This window comes from Hyaena hyaena, unplaced genomic scaffold (genome assembly GCF_003009895.1).
Source record: "Hyaena hyaena isolate Hyena2069 unplaced genomic scaffold, ASM300989v1 scaffold_65, whole genome shotgun sequence".
Lineage (NCBI taxonomy): Eukaryota > Metazoa > Chordata > Mammalia > Carnivora > Hyaenidae > Hyaena > Hyaena hyaena.
Genome location: NW_024080697.1, coordinates 90,202 through 106,986, shown reverse-complemented (window position 1 = coordinate 106,986; position 16,785 = coordinate 90,202). Strand labels below are relative to the sequence as shown.

The 16,785-nt window shown below is 39.1% G+C and overlaps 1 long non-coding RNA gene across 1 annotated transcript in view; it reads left to right on the top strand.

Moving 5' to 3' along the window:
* The window catches only part of LOC120231990, an 89,593-nt gene that overhangs the window by 24,170 nt on the left and 48,638 nt on the right, over positions 1–16,785 (top strand). The window lies entirely within an intron of this gene.

The following is a 16,785-nucleotide window of genomic DNA, read 5'->3' as shown; positions in this document are numbered from 1 at the left end:
GCACCCCTCTAAGTGTCTATTTTTGTGCCAGGTACAGTCTTTTTAGAAAACAGTTTGGCAGGTACTCGTATACAATTAAACATGCACTTACTATAGTGATCTAGTATTTCTACTCCTAGTACTCAGAAACTTATAGTCAAGCAGAAATTTCTGTGCTAATGCCCCAAACTGGAAACAAATTCAGATGTACTTTGACTGTGAATTGATAAACTCTGGTACCTCCATACTGTGGAATACTATTTGATAGTGTATACAGCAGCATAGGTGGATATCAAATGTGTTATGCTAAATGAAAGAAGCCAGACTCAAAACGCCATATACTGTATGATTCTTTTTTTATGATATTTTGGAATTAGTGAAGCTAAAGGGACATAAAACTGACTAGTGGTTGTCAGGGAGTGGGGCATGAGGGAATTTTTTTGGGGGGGTAGTCTACATTACCTATATCTGTTCTATATCTTGGTTGGTGGTGGTGGTGGTTACATGATTGTATATATTTTTCAAACTCAGAAGTATACACTTAAAAGTGAATTTCAGGGAGCTCTTGGGTAGCTTAATTGGTTACGTTTCTGACTTGGGCTCAGGTCATGATCTCACATTTGGTGAGTTCTAGTCTCATGTCGGGCTGTGTGCTGACAGCCTGGAGCCTGCTTCAGATTCTGTGTTTCCCTCTCTCTCTGCCCCTCCCTGACTCATGTTTCTCTCTCTCTCAAAAATAAACATTAAAAAAAAAAGTGAATTTTAGGGTGCCTGGGTGGCTTTGTCGGTTGTATTCAACTCTTGATTTTGGTTCAGGTCATGATCTCATGGTTTGAGAGATCAAGCCCCACGTTGAACTCCTTGCTGACAGTGTGGAGCCTGCGTGGGATTCTCGCTCTCCTTCTTTCTCTGACCCTCTGTGCATACATGTGTGCTCTCTCTCCCTCAAATATATAAACACTAAAAAATATTAAAGTATTTCAGAAAACTTGTCTCAAGAAAATGTTTTACATTCTACTTATGTGACTTTTTTTTGGGAGGAGGGAGTGGTAGACAGGCATCATGAGCATTTGTAAAGTTCTTTGAAGCTCTAGAAAACATGAAAATTCGGAATTTGTCTATGTGTAGCAAACATTCCTGTCAGATGTTTTAAAGAGTGTTATAATGTTAGAATTAGTAGGGAAAAAGAACCTGCAGCCTAAGGTAGGTTAGCCAAAGTCACGCGATTAGTGACAGAGGTAGGTCTAGAATTTAAGTAATGATTACTAATTTGATGTTTGTTTTGCTAAAACACACTTTTTGTTATGAGTTATTTCTTCTAGAGACTATTTTTAATTCCTTTTCGGAGCCTTACAATTGTGTCATCCTAAAACTGGAAACCACTCCCTTCCTAGTGGTAGGAAAGTCCTGTGTCTAGTTGATAATAGGACTGTGTCTGGTTGATAATAGGAAGGCTAAATTTGAGAGATCCTGCATCACTTAAAGTTTGCTTAGACATAATCAACAAGTTTAGTTATAAAGATACTTTTCTTTATTGTGGGAAACTGGATGCTTAGTTTTGGAGTTGTCAAAGGCTATCAGTTAGAAATAGGTTTTTGTAACTTTATTGCATTAAAAAAAAACTTTTCAGATTATCATGATTATTGAGTGGTAGGTTTTTTTTTCTGGTTATCTTAAGTAATGAGGATTTATCTTATAAATACCCAGGGGTATGAGGAATCACCAGAAGGTCTTAATTAGTTACACATTCAGGAAATGGAGAATGGAATATCCAGAATATAACGGCAGATTTAGTTGTCTTCTACTCTTTTTTTAATTGGAAGTGTAAGTTTATATTTTCTTTAAGTTTTTATTGATGTATAGTTAACATACAATGTTATATTAATTTCAGGTGCACAGGGACGCCTGGGGGGCTCAATTGGTTAAGTGTCCAACTTTGGCTCAGGTCATGATCTGGTGGTTCGTGTGTTCAAACCCCACATTGGGCTCTGTGCTGACAGCCACCTCAGAGCCTGGAGCCTGTTTCAGATTCTGTATCTCCCTCTCTCTCTCTGACCCTCCCCTGCTCATGCTGTCTCTCTCTCAGAAATAAATAAAACATTAAAATTTTTTTTTTAAGAAATCTAAAAAAAATAATTTCAGGTGCACAATATAGTTACTAGACAATTCTATGCCATGTCCATCTTAGTAAATATAGTCATCATGTGTCACTATATATAGTGTTACTATATTATTAACTATATTCCCAGTGCTGTACTTTGCATCTCTGTGACTTATTTATTTTATAATTAGGGAAGTTTGTACCCTTTACCTATTCTGACTATCTCCTGTTCTCTCCCCTCTGGCAACCACTAATTTTTTAAAAACATTTTTTTATAGTTTATTTACTTTTGAGACAGAGCATGAGTGGGGGAGGGGCAGAGAGAGAGAGGGAGACACAGAATCCAAAACAGGCTCTGAGCTGTCAGCACAGAGCCTGATGCGGGGCTCAGACCCACGAACCGTGAGATCTGACCTGAGCTGAAGTCGGATGCTTAAGCGACTGAGCCACCCAGGCGCCCCTGGCAACCACTAATTTATTTTCTGTGTTTATAAGTCTGTTTCTATTTTCTTTTGCTTTTTAGATTCTACATATAAGTGAAATTGTGTGGTATTGATCTTTTAATGTCTTATTTCCTTAGCATAATACCCTCTAGGTCTGTCCATATTGCTGCAAGTGGCAAGACCTCATTCTTTTTTATGGCTGAGTAATATTCCTGTGTGTGTGTGTGTGTGTGTGTGTGTGTGTGTGTGTGTGTGTGTGTGTAACACATCTGCTTTATCCATTCATGTATTGATGGACACTGAGGTTGCTTCCATGTCTTAGCTATTGTAAATGATGCTGTAGTGAACAAAGATGCATGTATCTTTTTGAATAGTGTTGTTTTCTTTTGGTAAATACCCAGTAGTGGAATTAACTGATCATATGGTATTTCTATTTTTAATTTTTTGAGGGACCTCCATACTGCTTAAAATAGTGGTCGCACCAATTTACATTTCTACCAAGAGTGCATGCAGGTTCTTTTTTCTCCACATCCTCACCAACACTTGTTACTTCTTTTCTTTTGGATAGTAGTTATTCTGACTGGTGTGAGGTGATAGCTCATTGTGGTTTTGATTTGCATTTCTCTGAGGATTAGTAATATTGAGCATCTTTTCATGTGTTTCTTGGCCATCTTTATATCTTCTTTGGAAGAATGCCTTCTTAGGCCCTCTGCTTATTAAAAGATTTTTTTAAACGTTTATTTTTGAGAGAGAGCGTGAGCACATGCACATAAGTGGGGGAGGGGCAGAGAGAGACAGAGATACAGAATCCAAAGCAGACTCCAGGTTCTGAGCTGTCAGCACAGAGCCCGATAGGGGGCTTGAACCCACCAGCTGTGAGATCATGACCTGAGCTGAAGTTGGACACTTAACTGACTGAGTCACCCAGGCACTCCAGGCCGTCAGCCCATTTAAATCAGGTTATTATTATTATTATTTTGGTGTTATATACAGTCTTTATATATTTTGAATATTAATCTCTTTGCAAATATTTTTGAGACTCAGCTGTCCTTCTGTGTTCACCTCCCTCCTTGTATAGAAGTCTTATGCTTGCCTCTGGACCCCAATTCTACAGCCAGGTTTAGAGTTCCTGCCCTTCAGAGATATTGGTGATAGTGCGGATATTGCAGATCCAGTCACAGAGCTAACAGGTGGCCTGGTTACTTTTTTGAAGCTGTGTCTGTGTCCTGTCACCTTCATTGGAATTCTTTACTATAAACCATAGCCCCAGGCAGAGTTGGCAAGTTGTTTTCTTTTTCTTTTTTTTTTTTTTTTTTTAAAGATTTTATTTTTAAGTAATCTTTGCACCAAACATGGGCTTGAACTTAACCCCTAGATCAGGAGTCACATGCTCTGCCGACTGAGCCAGCCAATCACCCCAAGTTTTCTTTATAAGGGAGCCCTACCCCAGCCCTTGCTCTGTCCTAGCTCTGATAAATCCCTTGTCTTATATGGACCACTTTTAGTCCCTGTTCCCCAGGGAAGCCAAACTTCCAGCAGCCACTGTTTCTGGACTAGGACCCTAGTGGGCTTGTGGCTTTATTACTGCTTACCAATTTGCATTTATGTTTGTTATCACTGCATGAGTGAGATTTATGTTATCTTTTGAGCTAGTTATGCAGTTTGTTTATGTATTTGACATATTTTGTATATTGTTATTTGGGTGAATTTAGTGCACCAAGTAGAACTTTTTAAACTTTCAAAGTCACAGTTTTTCCTCTTTAAAATTGGAATTATAGAGGTGCCTGGGTGGCTTAGTCAATTGAGCGTCCGACTTCAGCTCAGGTCATGATCTCACCACCTGTGTCCGGCTTTGTACTGACTGCTCAGAGCCTGGAGCCTGCTTTGGATTCTGCGTCCCCCTCCCTCTCTAGCCCTCCCCTGCTTGTACTTTGTGTCTCTCTCAAAAATAAATAAATATTAAATAAATAAAAATAAAAGTGAAATTTGAGTTAATAGCCCTTACCTCTTGTTTTTTATGCTGATGAAAGGAGATACATACATACTTGTATCTGAATTCTATGAACAATGCCTGCATATATAAGTGCTTTATGTATGGTAGCTCTTCTTATAATTTCAGTTTGTCCTATAATTCCTTTTTTGTTTCTGTGTTTATACAGATATATCTATCTGTACCTATATCTTTATCTATGTCCATACCTATATATATGTATAACAACCCCCAAACACTGGTCATTCAGTATTTGACATTTCTGCAGATATGTCTAGGGATTGTGGCATGTTTTGAGGCTTTTGGGTGAGACATTTAAATCTAGTTTTAGGGGTGCCTGGGTGGCTCAGTTGGTTAAGCGTCCGACTTCGGCTCAGGTCATGATCTCACAGTTTGTGGGTTGGAGCCCCGCGTCGGCCTCTGTGCTGACAGCTAGCTCAGAGCCTGGAGACTGTTTCAGATTCTGTGTCTCCTCCTCTCTCTGACCCTCCTCTGCTCATGCTCTCTGTCTCTCTCTCAGAAATAAATAAAACATTAAAAATTTTTAAAAATTAAATCTAATTTTAATCTGTGTCTTAGCAACTTTGAATTGGAGGCTTTTCAAGATGAATTGCAATATTTTTCAGTATAATAAAGTGCTGAAGTACTTAATTCTTTGTGGTGGCATTTTAGAAATAGTCAAATGATTGATGTTAAGTTCTGTTGCATATATTTTCTATTAACTACTAATCACAAAAGTCAGTGCAGTATGTATAGATATCACAGAGATTATGGAAGTTGTAATGGAGTGAATTTCAAGTCAGGAAAAGGGAAGTAACAGTGTGCATGAGGGAGAAAATTAGGTTTTGTTTGAGGTAGAGTTTTTGGCTTAGACAACCATAGTTATGACTGAGTAAAACTCTTCTTTGGGAAAGAAGAACAAAATGGAGAGATAAAATATATGACAGGGGCTCCTGGCTGTCTCATTCTGTAGAACATGTGACTCTTGATCTTGGGGTTGTAAATTTGAGCCCCATGTTTGGGTCTAGAGATTACTTAAAAAATAATATAAGACAGACTTTCAGCATGTGTGTAGTTTATAACTAATATGCTTGCGTATTTTAACTACCTAAGGTCTTCATCCTACTCAAACTTTACCCATGAATTTAGAAGCATAGATGAAAAAAAATTGTTTCTTTTAAAATAGAAATGTTGATGGCAATGAGAAACAATGAAATCTGGCCATGTGTAGCTACATGGATGGACCTTGAGGGTGTTATGCTGAGCGAAATAAGTCAGGCAGAGAAGGACAAATATCATATGTGTGCACGTATAGGAGGACTAGGAGGAACTTAACAGAGGACCAATCGGGAGAAGAAGGGAGGAAATGGTGGGGGAAAGGGAGAGAGGCAAACCATGAGAGACTCTTGAATGCTGACAAAAACTGAGGACTGATGGATGTGGGGGGGAGGGGGGGATGGGCATGGAGGAGGGCACTTGTGGGGATGAGCACTGGGTGTTATGTGGAAACTAATTTGACAATAAACTATTTGTAAAAAAAAAATAGAAATGTTGAGGGGCACCTGGGTGGCTCAGTTGGTTAAGCATTCAACTCTTGATATTAGCTCAGATCATAATCTCACAGTTGGTGGAATCAAGCCCTACATGAGAGAGCTTGAAGTCCTGTCTCTCAGTTGACTAGCTCTGTAACTTTGATACCTTTTTTGGTTGTTCTCCTTATAAGTAATATAAAAAAGAGTAATGGTATCTGTCTCTTGGAATTGCTATAAAGATTGAAATTAAATAATGCTTTGTAAACTATAACATTTTTTGAGTGTTATAGTGCTTTTCACTTGGGACACTTGTTGCATCTTAGCAAAATAACACTGCCCTCAAAGATTGCTGTCACAGGGGTGAAAAAATTGCCAACCTTTGGTTTAATGTGTCCATTTCATTTAGGGTATCCTTGTATTTTAATCTGCCTTTATGCTTTCTCTGATAATAAATTTCTTCATTGTATGGGGATTTCTTCTTTGCCAAAGTTAGAAATTGGGTAGGCCTTATCATTACATTCAGCTTTATGGTGTCATGAAAATAAAGGCTGTCTGGAGGCCACACTGAGACTTAGCCTTTCTTGTATTCATTGGCTCTCATTGGGGTCAATACTCCTATGAATATTTGAAGTTTTGAAGGTGCACTTTTGGTTGGTACAATAATTAAAGTGGGGTGAATACAGTATTGACATTCAATGAGCAGGAGCCAAGAATGCCATACATTCCACAGTGTTAGAGACAGTTCTGCATGATTTTTGAACATTTTCCCAGATCTTGTAGGTGAAAAACCTGTTTGTACTTATCTGATGTTAATTCTGTTTATCTTTAGACACATTTTAAAAAGTTTTTTTGCAGCTCTTTCTGCCCCTGGGTCCTGTCCTCTTGCTTTAATAAAATCACCTTTTTGCACCAAGCCAAACAAAACAAACATACAAAAAGTTTTTTTAATGTTTATTTTTGAGAGAGAGAGAGAAAGAAACAGAGTGTGAGTCAGGGAGGGGCAGAGAGCAAGGCAGACACAGAATATGCTGTGTCTGTCAAGCCTGACATGGGGCTTGAACTCATGAACCCAGAGATCATGACCTGAGCAGAAGTTGGACACTTAACCAACTGAGCTACCCAGGCGCCCCACATTTAAATGAAGTAGTATTTTGTATGGTTTTATTTATTTATTTATTTAAAGATTTATTTTTGAGACAGAGAGACAGAGCTTGAGGCAGGGAGGGGCAGAGAGGGAGACACAGAATCAGAAGCGGGCTCCAAGCTGTCAGCACAGTCTGACGCGGAGCCTCAACCCAAAAACCATGAGATCATGACCTGAACCAAAGTCGGTCACTTAACCGACTGAGACGCCCAGGCGTCCCTGTACAGTTTTAACAGACACTAAATTTTCCAGGAAGCAACTACTTAGTTTTACATTGTCCTTGTGTTGTCCAGAACTTTAATGAGTTAACTGTTTTGGAAAATCATATTACTAATGCATTGCCCTTTTTGGCATCTGATTTTCCAATACAACTCATTTGTGTCAGTCTACATTTGTAGATTTTAAGTGCATGGCATTTCTGTGTATATGTGCCAGTGTCTGTTTCCTTAATAATATGAAATCAAGATGGTTATACTTGAGCATTTATATATTACAATGTATTATTTTCAATTACTCCTTTCTCTTATATTACATTAGGTATTATCTTAAGTTTTAAAAACTGTGGATAGAAAAATTACCTTCATTTCAGGTTTGTGCTCTTAAAATAAAAATCTTTTGTTTTAGTGAGGTTACTGGATAAAACTTATATTTAATGGAACTTTACATTGCCTCTTCCAGGGAGAGATAGGAGGTACATGTTGACCCATGTTACAGTTGTCTGTCCCTCTTTTTCCTTCCCCTCTCTTTTCCTTTTCTGTTTTCCCTTCCCATTATGAAGTATTTAATACACAGACAAGAATTTGATACTGTATATGTAAGTAATGAAGCGTGTAATAAAACCAGTAGCTGTGAACTCATCACCCAGGTTAAGGAATAGAATGTCACCAATATTGTTGGTATGTTTCTCCTTGATTTCCATTCACCTGCCTCTCCACTAGGGATAAAACTATTCAGAGATTTGTTTTGGTTTTGTTTATTATTCCCTTCCTTTAAGTTTATCACATTTGTATGTATTTCAAAACTATTTTGTTTAGTATTGCTTATTTTTTAGCTGTAAAAATGAAACCATGTTATATATGTATACATTTACTACATATATGTTTTTATTTGCTTTGGCTAATCAGTATCTTTGGAAGTGTGTTTATTTTGAGAGAGAGAGAAAGTGAGAGAGGGAGGGGCAGAGAGAGAATCCCAAGCAGGCTCCGCACTGTCAGCACAGAGCCTGATATGAGGCTCAAATTCACAAACTGAGATCATGACCTGAGCCGAAATCAAGAGCCAGATGCTTAACCAACTGAGACACCCAAGTGCCCCTCAGTATTCTGTTTTTAAGATTCAAGCAAATCAGTTTGTGTAACCATGATTCATTTTCTCAGGTATACGTATTCATTGTATGACTGTTACCACAGTTTATCTTTTCTCCTATAGATGGACATTTGTTTTTTTTCCATTTTGTTGGTATTGCACACATTTTTGCTTGTCTTCATGTGTAGACATACAAGTGTTTCCCTACAGCAGTGAATTTTAAACATTTTTGATGGTGACCTGCCCCCCATATACGCACGGAGTTGAAAGAAAAATGAGGATCAGTATTCATCCTTAATATATGTGATGCACTCATCTTTCCCATTTTACTTCTTTTTCTCTTTTAAAACAAATTTTTTTAAAAAAAGTTTTCTTTTTGAGACACACAGAGTATGAGTGGGGGAGGGGCAGAGAGAGAGGGACACACAGAATCTAAAGCTGGCTTCAGGCTCTGAGCTGTTAGCAGGGAGCCTGATATGGGGCTTGAACCCATGAACCACGAGATCATGACGTGTGCCAAGGTAGGATGCTTAACTGACTGAGCCATCCCAGTGCCCCTACTTTGCTTCCTCTTTAATTGCTAATTGTGACCTAAATGTTTCACAGTTTGTTTTAAATTTTTAAAATTAAAAAAAAATTTTTTAAATGTTTTTATTTCTGAGAGAGAGAGAGAGACAGACAGCGTGAGCAGGGGAGGGTCAGAGAGAGAGAGAGAGAGAGAGAGACACACACACACAGAATCCGGCGAGAGCGAGAGCGAGAGAGAGAGAGAGAGAGACACACACAGAATCCGGCGAGAGCGAGAGCGAGAGAGAGAGAGAGACACACACACACACACACACACACACACACACACACACCTCTCCCCCCCCCCCCCCCCCCCCCAAGCAAGCTCCAGGCTCTGAGCTAGCTGTCAGCACAGAATCTGACGCGGGGCTTTTGAAACCCACGAACCATGAGATCATGACCTGACCCAAAGTCAGATGCTTAACCGACTGAGCCACCCAGGCGCCCCTGTTTTCACAGTTTAAAATAGTTGCCTTAGTTTCTTGGGGAGAGCAATGTGTTAACCTGACTTAAATTTGCCTATAGAGTGCCAGAGGGCAGCATCTTATGAGGTGAGAGTATACCTGGCTAAGACGAGCACTGCTCCCATACCTGGAGACTTCTGGTACTTGAGCTTAATAGTTTCAGATAGGATTAAATTTGGATTCAGTCCTTACATACCTTCCACTCCTTCATGGAATGAATTCCCTAGGTATGCCCTAATCAAATATTTTGAGTTATGCCAGAGTCAGGCCATTCTCAGAGGATGCAAGGGGCAAGATGGGATTGATTGGAGCTTTCTATTCTTGATGTTTACTTTGATATCAGACTTGGCCCCTCCTTTTACTTATTTTGACCATAGTCTGTGTACAAAGGATCAGGTCTCAGTAGTTTATTCTTCAGTTTTCTGGTGACTTTCTAATGTGCATATTCAGATATTTGAGATATTTCCTCTTACTTGAGTTCTTTACTCTGCTGTGTTCTAAATAGCTTGAATTTTTTGCTGAAGAGCATGGGAGTTAGTTTACATGGGAATTTGACTTTTAAGTAACTTGTAAAAAGCACAGAAGCTACAAGTTTTAACTCTGATTTAGTGTCTAATTATTTAGAATATGTATACAAACTGTAATTTACACAGCTATGCTTTGAACTCAAAGAATATTTACATATGGTACTATTTTTTTTATATTTAGGTTATTATTTTAATTCCAGTTAATGTACAGTGCTATGTTAGTTTCAGGTGTACAGCATAGTGACTCACCAGCTCTATACCTCACCCTGGGTTCATCATGAGAAATACACTCTTTAATCTCTATCACCTGTTTAACCCATCCCTCCCTTTCTGGTAACCATCAGTATATTCTCTATAATTAAGAATCTGTTTCCTGGGAGCGCCTGGGTGGCTCAGTCGGTTAAGAGTCCGACTTCAGCTCAGGTCATAATCTCACGGTTTGTGGGTTCAGAGCCCCGCATCGGGCTCTGTGCTGACAGCTAGCTCAGAGCCTGGAGCCTATTTCAGAGTCTGTGTCTCCCTCTCTCTCTGACCCTCCCCTGCTCATGCTGTCTCTATCTCTCTCTCAAAAATAAATAAAATATTTTTTTAAAAAAAATCTGTTTCTTGATTTCTCTCTCTTTTTTACCTTTTCTTGTTTCTTAGAGCCTGTATATGAGTGAAATATGGTATTTGTCTTTCTCTGAGTGACTTATTTTTCTTGGCATTATGCTCTCTAGCTCCATCCATGTTGTTGCAAATAGCAACATTTCATTCTTTTTATGGCTGGATGGTATTCCATTATACGCGCGCGCGCGCACACACACACATCTTCTTTATTCAGTCATTAATCAATGGACACTTGGGCTGCTTCCATATCTTGGCTATTATAAATAATGCTGCTGTAAACATAGAGTGCATGTATCCCTTTGAATTAGTGTTCTTGTATTCTTAGGGCAAATACCCAGTAGTGAGATTACTGGATAGTAGGGTAGTTCTACTTTTAACTTTTTGAAGAACCTCCATACTGTTTTCCATTGTAGCTGTAGCAGTTTGCATTCCCACCAACAGTGCACAGGTGTTCCTTTTTCTCCACATCCTTGCCAACAGCTGTTGTTTCTTATATTGTTGATTTTAGTCATTCTGACAGGTGTGCATTTGGTACTATTCTTGATGACTTGTCTAGGGGGTACTGAATAATAATAATAGAACAGAAATAAGCAAGGTAACGCATTTTTTAAATCTCATTTTTTATGAATAGAACTCAAAAATAATAAACTGTTTATTCCAGTCTAGAAGATGTGTTATGGTTTTCATTATAATTTTTTATTGTAATAAAATATACATAAAATGTACTGTTTTAACCATGTTATTATTATTTTTTGTTTTAACTATTTTAGAATGTACAGTTCAGTTGCATTCAGTACATTCACATTGTTGTGCAGTCATCACCACTATCCATCTCTATAACTTTATCTTTCTAAACTGAAACTGTGTATACATTAAACAGTAACAACTTGTTCTCCCCTCCCCCTGGCCAAAGCAACCACCATTCTACCTTTCTATCTGAATGTGACTACTTTGAATATCTCAAAAACATGCAATCATACAATATTTGTCCTTTTGTATGTGGTTTTATTTCACTTAGCATATGTTTTTAAGGCTCATCCATGTTGTAGCATGTGTCAGAACATTGCTTTTTAAGGCTGAATAATATTCCATTATATGTATATGCCACATTTTTCTTATTAATCTGTCAGTGGACATTTAGGTTGTTTTCATCTTTTGGTTATTATAAATAATGCTGCTATGAACTTTGCTGTAAAAATATATGAGTCCCTTCTTTCAATTCTGTTGGTTGTATACCCAGAAATGGAATTGCTAGATCGTATGGTAATTCTGTGTTTACTTTCTCTGGGGAACCACCGTAGGGTTTACTGTTTTTTCCTAATTAATGTTTATAGATCTGTATTATCATTAAAAAAGGTGGGTTTTCGCCAGTCAGAGTGGCTAAAATGAGCAAATCAGAGAACTCTAGATGCTGGCGAGGATGTGGAGAAACGGGCACCCTCCTACACTGTTGGTGGGAATGTAAACTGGTACAGCCCCTCTGGAAAACAGTGTGGAGGTTCCTCAGGAAACTAACAATAGAACTCCCTTATGACCCAGCAATAGCACTGCTAGGAATTTACCCAAGGGATACAGAAATGCTGAGGCATAGGAGCACATGTACCCCAATGTTCATAGCAGCACTCTCCACAATAGCTAAAACATGGAAAGAGCCTAAGTGTCCATCAACAGATGAATGGATCAAGAAGATGTGGTTTATCTATACCATGGAATACTACATGGCAATGAGAAACAATGAAATCTGGCCATGTGTAGCAACATGGATGGACCTTGAGGGTGTTATGCTGAGCGAAATAAGTCAGGCAGAGAAGGACAAATACCATATGTTTGCACGTATAGGAGGATTAGGAGGAACTTGACGGAGGACCAAGGGGGAGAAGAAGGGCGGAAATGGTGGGGGAAAGGGAGAGAGGCAAACCATGAGAGACTCTATTCTGAATGCTGACAAAAACTGAGGACTGATGGATGTGGGGGGGAGGGGGGGATGGGCATGAAGGAGGGCACTTTGGGGATGAGCACTGAGTGTTATGTAGAAACTAATTTGACAATAAACTATTTGTTAAAAAAAAAAAAAAGGCGGGTTTTTTTTTTTTGTTTATTTTGAGAGAGGGTGAATGCCCATGTGTGTGTACGCACAAGAGGAGGAGGGGCAGAGGGAGAGGGGGAGAGAGCAGTCCCAAGCAGTTCTGCATTATCAGTGCAGAGCCCGACCTGGAGTTCAAACTCACTAACCACAAGATCACGACCTGAGCTGAAATCAAGACCTGAGCTGAAATCAAGAGTCAGGTACTTAATTGACTGCGCCACCCAGATGCCCCTGTATTATCATTTTTAATGGCTGTATAGTATTTCAATGTATGGATATACCATAGTTTATTTGTAGAACTTTTTTTTTTAATGCTTATTTCTGAGAGAAAGAGAGAGACAGTGTGAGTGGGGGGGGGGGAGGCGAGGGGTCAGAGAGAGAGGGAGATACAGAATCTGAAGCAGGCTCCAGGCTCTGAGCTGTCAGCACAGAGCCTGATGTGGAGTGGGGCTTGAACTCGTGAACCGTGAGATCATGACCTGAGCCGAAGTCAGACGCTCAACCAACTGAGGCACTCAGGCGCCTCTGTGTAATCTTATTGAAAGATTTCTCACTTCATTTTGGTGGGTCTTAATATGCTCTAACGAAAAAGAATCTCTTTCATTATATGCTAAATTGCAATTCAAGAACTGTAAGGCAGGAGGAAGGGACCCTGAATGATTGAATTAGGACAATACCTCTTAAAATTTTCTTTGTATGAATCACCTGAGGTTCTTGTTAAAATGCAGATTCTGTTCAATGGGTGTAAGGTAGAGCCTAAGATGCTACCAGTCAGTGAACCACATTTTGAGTAGCAAGGAATTCATGTATAATTAAGAGAATAGCGTGCTACTACTTTGAGAATGATTTGGAGCCATGCAGCACAGGCTTGGAGTTGTGAGTAATACATCACACTTGGCCTTGGTGAAATGAAATTATGAGAGCTGTTAGTGGTCACATATTAAGAGGGGATATGACATTAAGGAGGTAATCACCTATTTTTTTGAAAGGCGTTTAGATTTGAGATTGGATGATAATTGGGCCTAACACCTTTGAACAGATATTGGGAAGTGAAAGGGGGATCTTTGGGTATGATGAAAGTAAATATCTAGTTGGATAAACAGAATTTGAGTTAAGTTTTGAGTAGGAGGACTTAATTTGTAATTGGGATGGTTTCCTCTTTATGCTCACTATATTTGACATAGCGATTCTGGTTAAAAAAAAAAGTAAAAATAAGTATTGTTATTTTTTTTAAAATAGATACTGTAGTTTTTTTCCCATAGGCATACTCTGTGTGAGAAGTATGTCAGATTTTTGTCGTCCAGGTCTGAATAAAGCTTAAATGTTGTGCTTAAGCTTCCTTCTCTGATCCATTCCTCTAGGGACAGCTACTTGTAACATAAACCAATCTGGGAGTTCATTTTTCTTTCTTCTTTTTAAGTTTATTTATTTTTGAGAGAGAGTGTGTGTGTGCACCTGTGTGTGTGCGTGCATGTGTGCGCAAGTGGGGCAGGGGCAGAGAGAGAGAGAGAGAGAGAATGGGAATCCCAAGCAGGCCCCAGCCTGTGAGTGCAGAGCCTGATACAGGACTTGATGCCATGAACCATGAGATTCATGACCTGAGCCACAATCAAGAGTTGGATGCTTAACTGACTGAGCCACCCAGGCACCCCTTTAGTTATTATTTAACACAAGTGTTAAAACTCAGATAAAACATCAGAAGCATTATTAGTCTGTTCTAGAATGAAGCCAGGGAAGAAATGAAGTGAAGCATATTGTTGGCTAAAAATAGATTTTGCAAGTTACATCTGAAATTCTTTTAGAGCATCCTCTGGAAATAAAATTCAGCTGTTTTTATTTTTGGGGAAGTGTTTAAACATAATTATTTGAAAATGTCCATACAAAATAAGTTTCTAATATCTTTTAAAAAAAAAAAAAAGTTTATTATGAGAGAAAGAGCAGAGGGACAGAAGGAGCAAGAAAAGAATCCTAAGCAAGCTCCACACCCAGCATTGAGTCCAACATGGGGCTCCATCTCACAACTGTGAGATTATGACCTGAGCTGAAATCAAGAGTTGGATACTCAATGGACTGAGCCATCTAGGCACCCCCATTTTGCTTTTTTTTTTTTTTTAATGTTTATTTTTGAGAAAGACAGAGCAGGGGAGGAGCAGAGAGAGAGAGAGAGCGGGAGACACCAAATCCAAAGCAGGTTCCAGGCTCTGAGCTGTGAGCACAGAGCCTGACGTGGGGCTCGAACTCACGAATGGTGATCATGACCTAAGCTGAAGTCAGAAGCTTAACCAATTGAACCACCCAGGTGCCCCCCTAGTTTGCTTTTTAAAACAGGCTGGCATATCCAGGTTCCAGTATGACAGGTTTGGGTACTTAAAATACACACTTAAAATTAGTTTTGAATGAAAATTTAAGATTTTTACTTTCAGCTATTACAACTTTAATTCCTGTTTAAAAAAAAAGAGAAGCCATTCATTGATTCAGTCCTTTTTTCTAATAAAGCATTTATTAGTACTTGCTATTATTAAGGAATTGTACTAGGTGCTGGGAAATGGAGCAAACTTGGTTGTATGCCTTCAGTTATTTAGAGGTTAGTGGACAAAGGTACCCCTGAGTGTAAATCAGTGTTGTAAATAATCCCTTTTGTGCCGATCATTAATATATGATACATTTTTAATTTGTCTTCTGGAAAGTATATAAGCCAAACTTTTGGGTGGCTTGTCCTTTGTTTTTACATCTTATCTATTTACCACAACTCTGTTATCTGTAATCATTCCTGTTTTGGAAATAAAGAAATTGGTATTTAAAAAGGTTAAGTAATTACTCATACAACTATAAAGCTCTAAAATCCTACTTAATTTGGGGCACCTGGCTGGCTCAGTGGGTGGCGTATGCGACTCTTGATCTTGGGGTTGTGAGTTCAAGCCCCACATTGGGTGTAGAGATTACTTAAAAAAATAAAATTTCACTTTTTAAAGTTTTATTTATTCGAGTAATCTTTGCACCCAATGTGGAGCTTGAACTCACGACCTCGAGATCAAGAGTTGAATGTTCTTCTGACTGTGCCAGCCAGGTGGCGCCCCCCCCAATCCCCTGCAAATAAAATCTTTTTAAAAATCCTACTTAATTTAAAAATTCATTCCATTATTTTACCTCTTGTATGTTGTAAGATGCAAAGCCTCTATTAGAAAACTTAACCCGTTATATTTGAGGTTTATGTGTCTAATTCCCTGTTAGATAGGGAGATTTTTAGGAGGAGGGACTAATCTTACTTATTTCTGGGCTTCCCCAGCAAGTAGAAGAGTGTCTGTCACATATTAGGTACCTAAAAAATGCTAGTTAAATAGTGAATACGTAGAATGTAGGAAGTAGAGGGGATTTTAGAGTTCACGTAAATCATACAGATACAAGAATTTCTAAAAAGAATTCTATGTTTACATAGGGCTACAGACTTTTGATTTTGACTCTTTAAGGTATTTAAAAAATTATACTATTGCCTATCACATCACCTCATAAAAGAAGCCATTTTAATAATAGAAAAAGTAGGAAGGACAATCTCAGAGTAAGCACAGTTGGTAACTTTATACCCATTTTTTAGTCCTGGCTGGCATCTGTTTAAGGATTAGATTTCAGGAACCATTATCTAATGCAACCCTCTCCTTTTACAGATGGTATATCTGAGCCCAGAAAAGTATCAAAGTTCTTACAAGGCAGAATGATAACTGAGTTTAGAACCCAGGTCTTCTGACTCCCAGCCCAAGATTTTGATCCAGTCACCACAGTCTTCATTACATGTGCCTATGTAATGTGCCTATAATGAGACTTAGGCACGGAGTATTTACTCTTTTTTTAAAGTTTGTTTTTGAGAGAGAGAGAGTGCGCGCGCTCGTGCATGAGCAGGGGCGGGATGCGCGGGGCGGGATGCGCGGGGCGGGATGCGCGGGGCGGGATGCGCGGGGCGGGATGCGCGGGGCGGGATGCGCGGGGCGGGATGCGCGGGGCGGGATGCGCGGGGCGGGATGCGCGGGGCGGGATGCGCGGGGC